Source organism: Lolium perenne, chromosome 6 (genome assembly GCF_019359855.2).
Source record: "Lolium perenne isolate Kyuss_39 chromosome 6, Kyuss_2.0, whole genome shotgun sequence".
NCBI classification, from domain to species: Eukaryota; Viridiplantae; Streptophyta; class Magnoliopsida; order Poales; family Poaceae; genus Lolium; species Lolium perenne.
This window is the reverse complement of record NC_067249.2, coordinates 247,946,783-247,952,260: the sequence shown is the minus strand read 5'-3', so window position 1 is coordinate 247,952,260 and position 5,478 is coordinate 247,946,783.

The following is a 5,478-nucleotide window of genomic DNA, read 5'->3' as shown; positions in this document are numbered from 1 at the left end:
GGGAGGCCTTTAGTCGCGGACCAGTTACCAGCCGGGACTAATGGCCATCCACGTGGCCGCGTCACAGGGTTTGGGCTGGAGAACCTTCAGTCCCGGTCCGTAACTCCAACCGCGACTAGATATTATTATGTTTTTCATTTTTTAATTTCTTTTTCTTTTTTCTTTTTTCTTTTTTCTTTTTGTTTGACTTGGACCATTTTTAATACTAACTACACTTGTAGACTTGGTCATCACATATTGGTCGGTTACCCATCTGCACACTACTCCACCCTCAGCACGCTTAATTTCTTGGTTCTTTTCTGTTGCACTCCCGCGAATGTGATTGTACCTTGTTGTAATAGTACCATATCAATTCTATTAACTCTTATACCATTGTGTCACATTTCAGACAAATAATATATGATTTATTATTAGAAAAATGTGAGTGATTTGAATATGAAATAATTATTTATTTATTCGTTTATTATTATTATTATTATCAAATAATATATGAATTATTCATATAATATTGCCAAATAATTAATATCTTGAAATCTGTAAATCGGAATTGGACAAATAATATATGTTTTATTATAAGAAAAATGTGAATGATTTGAATATGAAATAATTATGTATTTATTAATTTATTATTATTATTATCAAAAATATATGCATTATTCAAATAACATTGCCAAATAATTAATTTCTTGAAATCTGTAAAACCGGAATTGGACAAATAATATATGATTTATTATTAGAAAAATGTGAGTGATTTGAATATGAAATAATTATGTATTTATTCATTTATTATTATTATCAAATAATATATGCATTATTCATATAATATTGCCAAATAATTAATATCTTGAAATCTGTAAACCGGAATTGGATAAATAATATATGATTTATTATTGGAAAAATGTGAGTGATTTGAATATGAAATAATTATGTATTTATTAATGTATTATTATTATCAAATAATATATGCATTATTCATATAATATTGCCAAATAATTAATATCTTGAATCTGTAAACCGGAATTGGACAAATAATATATGATTTATTATTAAAAAAATGTGAGTGATTTGAATATGAAATAATCTGTAACCAGAATTAGAAAAATGTGAGTAGGTGGCGCACACCCCAGGCTCCCGCGTCCGCCCATTGTCGCATCTCCGCCACGATGTGGTTTAATAGGGACGTCACCAAAGGCCGTGCGTTGTCAAAGACCGTTGTGTTTCGGTGTTTCCATATCCACCATGCCTTAAGCATGATAATCGACGAAGTTCCTCAGCCGTGGGAGGGCCTGAAGTGGATCGAATCCACGACAGGGCCTCAAACCAAACCATCCTGGAGAACGAGGAGCCTGTGAGTAGGTGGCGCAGTGCCAGAGCGCTCGGTGCCCCTACTATATCGGCGATCCAAGTGCGGTCAACTACATTTTGAAGGAAACAGTTGGATAAAGATCTCCATCTTCACTGCATAATTATCATAACGGTTAAATTGGACTAAATTAGACTTGGTTTAGTGAATACATTTGGCTAATTCCCATATGGTAAGCAGGCACACTGTGCTGCAAGCAAGGCTATGCATAGGGTACCAGCCATTGGATAGAAGGAGTTATTGATTGTACTACTGACTAGATAAAAACCCCGGGAGCACTTTCATGAAACGGGCGTTTGTGCTCCGTGATTGCATGCAGTCTAAGAGGTTGGAAAAACGTTGCCACAACTTTTACATACATGTTTTTAACATCATTTCACACATTGTTTCGGCAATGGTCAAGGCAACCGGCAGTGTGCAATTTAGCTTTTTTACACGTTTTGACACATTGCAACGGTGACGGTACCTAGTGCCATACCGTATGGAATTTGTCTTTTTTATTCTTTTTTCACACATTTGAGACGGAATGGTCCAATTTAAGTAAAAAACTACATATGCTTTACAAATAGTATGATCAAGATTATGATGGCATGTCACTCCAGAAATTATCTGTGTTATCGTTTTACCTGCTCGGGACGAGCAGAACTAAGCTTGGGGATGCTGATACGTCTCCGACGTATCGATAATTTCTTATGTTCCATGCCACATTATTGATGTTATCTACATGTTTTATGCACACTTTATGTCATATTCGTGCATTTTCTGGAACTAACCTATTAACAAGATGCCGAAGTGCCAGTTGCTGTTTTCTGCTGTTTTTGGTTTCAGAAATCCTAGTAACGAAATATTCTCGGAATTGGACGAAATCAACGCCCAGGTCCCTATTTTTCCACGAAGCTTCCAGAAGTCCGAAGACGAGACGAAGAGGGGCCACGAGGGGGCCACACCCTAGGGCGGCGCGGCCCCCCCCTTGGCCGCGCGGCCCTGTGGTGTGGGGCCCTCGTGCCGCCTCTTGACCTACCCTTCCGCCTACTTAAAGCCTCCGTGACGAAACCCCCAGAACAGAAAACCACGATACGAGAAAACATACTGAGACGCCGCCGCCGCCGATCCCATCTCGGGGGATCCTGGAGATCACCTCCGGCACCCTGCCGGAGAGGGGATTCATCTCCCGGAGGAATCTACACCGCCATGGTCGCCTCCGGAGTGATGAGTGAGTAGTCTACCCCTGGACTATGGGTCCATAGCAGTAGCTAGATGGTTGTCTTCTCCCCATTGTGCTATCATTGTTGGATCTTGTGAGCTGCCTAACATGATCAAGATCATCTATCTGTAATTCTATATGTTGCGTTTGTTGGGATCCGATGAATAGAGAATACTTGTTATGTTGATTATCAAAGTTATATCTACGTGTTGTTTATGATCTTGCATGCTTTCCGTTACTAGTAGATGCTCTGGCCAAGTAGATGCTTGTAACTCCAAGAGGGAGTACTTATGCTCGATAGTGGGTTCATGCCTGCATTGACACCTGGGACAGTGACAGAAAGTTCTAAGGTTGTGTTGTGCTGTTGCCACTAGGGATAAAACATTGATGCTAAGTCTAAGGATGTAGTTGTTGATTACATTACGCATCATACTTAATGCAATTGTCTGTTGCTTTGCAACTTAATACTGGAGGGGGTTCGGATGATAACCTGAAGGTGGACTTTTTAGGCATAGATGCAGTTGGATGGCGGTCTATGTACTTTGTCGTAATGCCCAATTAAATCTCACTATAATCATCATGATATGTATGTGCATGGTCATGCTCTCTTTATTTGTCAATTGCCCAACTGTAATTTGTTCACCCAACATGTTGTTCGTCTTATGGGAGAGACACCTCTAGTGAACTGTGGACCCCGGTCCAATTCTTTTACTGAAATACAATCTACTGCAATACTTGTTCTACTGTTTTCTGCAAACAATCATCTTCCACACAATACGGTTAATCCTTTGTTACAGCAAGCCGGTGAGATTGACAACCTCACTGTTTCGTTGGGGCAAAGTAATTTGGTTGTGTTGTGCAGGTTCCACGTTGGCGCCGGAATCTCTGGTGTTGCGCCGCACTACATCCCGCCGCCATCAACCTTCAACGTGCTTCTTGGCTCCTCCTGGTTCGATAAACCTTGGTTTCTTTCTGAGGGAAAACTTGCTGCTGTGCGCATCATACCTTCCTCTTGGGGTTCCCAACGAACGTGTGAGTTACACGCCATCAAGCTCTTTTTCTGGCGCCGTTGTGGAGATCAAGACACGCTGCAAGGGGAGTCTCCACTTCTCAATCTCTTTACTTTGTTTTTGTCTTGCTTAGTTTTATTTACTACTTTGTTTGCTGCACTAAATCAAAATACAAAAAAATTAGTTGCTAGTTTTACTTTATTTGCTATCTTGTGCACTAAATCAAAAACACAAAAAAAAATTAATTTACTTGCATTTACTTTATCTAGTTTGCTTTATCTACTGTTGCTAAAATGGCCAACGCTGAAAATACTAAGTTGTGTGACTTCACAACCACAAATAATAATGATTTCTTATGCACACCTATTGCTCCACCTGCTACTACAGCAGAATTCTTTGAAATTAAACCTGCTTTACTGAATCTTGTTATGCGAGAGCAATTTTCTGGTGTTAGTTCTGATGATGCTGCTGCCCATCTCAATAATTTTGTTGAACTTTGTGAAATGCAAAAGTATAAAGATGTAGATGGTGACATAATAAAATTAAAATTGTTCCCTTTCTCACTAAGAGGAAGAGCTAAAGATTGGTTGCTATCTCTGCCTAAGAATAGTATTGATTCATGGACTAAATGCAAGGATGCTTTTATTGGTAGATATTATCCCCCTACTAAAATTATATCTTTGAGGAGTAGCATAATGAATTTTAAACAATTAGATACTGAACATGTTGCTCAAGCTTGGGAAAGAATGAAATCTCTGGTTAAAAATTGCCCAACTCATGGACTGACTACTTGCATGATCATCCAAACCTTCTATGCAGGACTAAATTTTTCTTCGCGGAACCTATTGGATTCAGCTGCTGGAGGTACCTTTATGTCCATCACTCTTGGTGAAGCAACAAAGCTTCTTGATAATATGATGATCAACTACTCTGAATGGCACACGGAAAGAGCTCCCCAAGGTAAGAAGGTAAATTCTGTCGAAGAAACCTCTTCCTTAAGTGATAAGATTGATGCTATTATGTCTATGCTTGTGAATGATAGGACTAATATTGATCCTAATAATGTTCCATTAGCTTCATTGGTTGCACAAGAAGAACATGTTGATGTGAACTTCATTAAAAGCAGTAATTTCAACAACAATGCTTACCGGAACAATCCTAGTAACAACTATAGGCCATATCCTTACAATAATGGCAACGGCTATGGTAATTCTTATGGGAATTCTTACAACAATAATAGGAATACACCCCCTGGACTTGAAGCCATGCTTAAAGAATTTATTAGTACAAAACTGCTTTTAACAAATCTGTTGAAGAAAAGTTTGGGAAAATTGATATACTTGCTTCTAAAGTCGATAGTCTTGCTGCTGATGTTGATCTTTTGAAATCAAAAGTTATGCCTAATGAGAATCATCATAATAAAATTACTACTACAGCAAATGCCGTTCAAGTTAGAATTAATGAGAATATAAGATTAATGGCTGAACTGCGTGCTAGGTGGGATAGAGAAGAAAATGAAAAACTAGCTAAAGAGAAGAATATAGCTAAAGTTTGGACTATTACCACCACTAGTAATGCTAATGCTACACATGTTGCTGCACCTCCTACTAATACTAATAAAAGAATTGGTGTTAGCAATGTTTCCACTTCTAATGCAAAGCGCGAGAAACTGCCTGAAACTGCTAAAACTGCTGAAATTGTCTGTGATAAAGCTGCTGAAATTTTTTCCAACATTGGGGATGATGATCCCATTGCTTTAGATTATAATGGTTTGAATTTTGATGATTGCCACATCTCTGAAGTTATAAAGTTCTTGCAAAAACTTGCTAAAAGTCCTAATGCTAGTGCTATAAATTTGGCTTTCACACATCATATTACAAATGCTCTCATAAAAGCTAGAG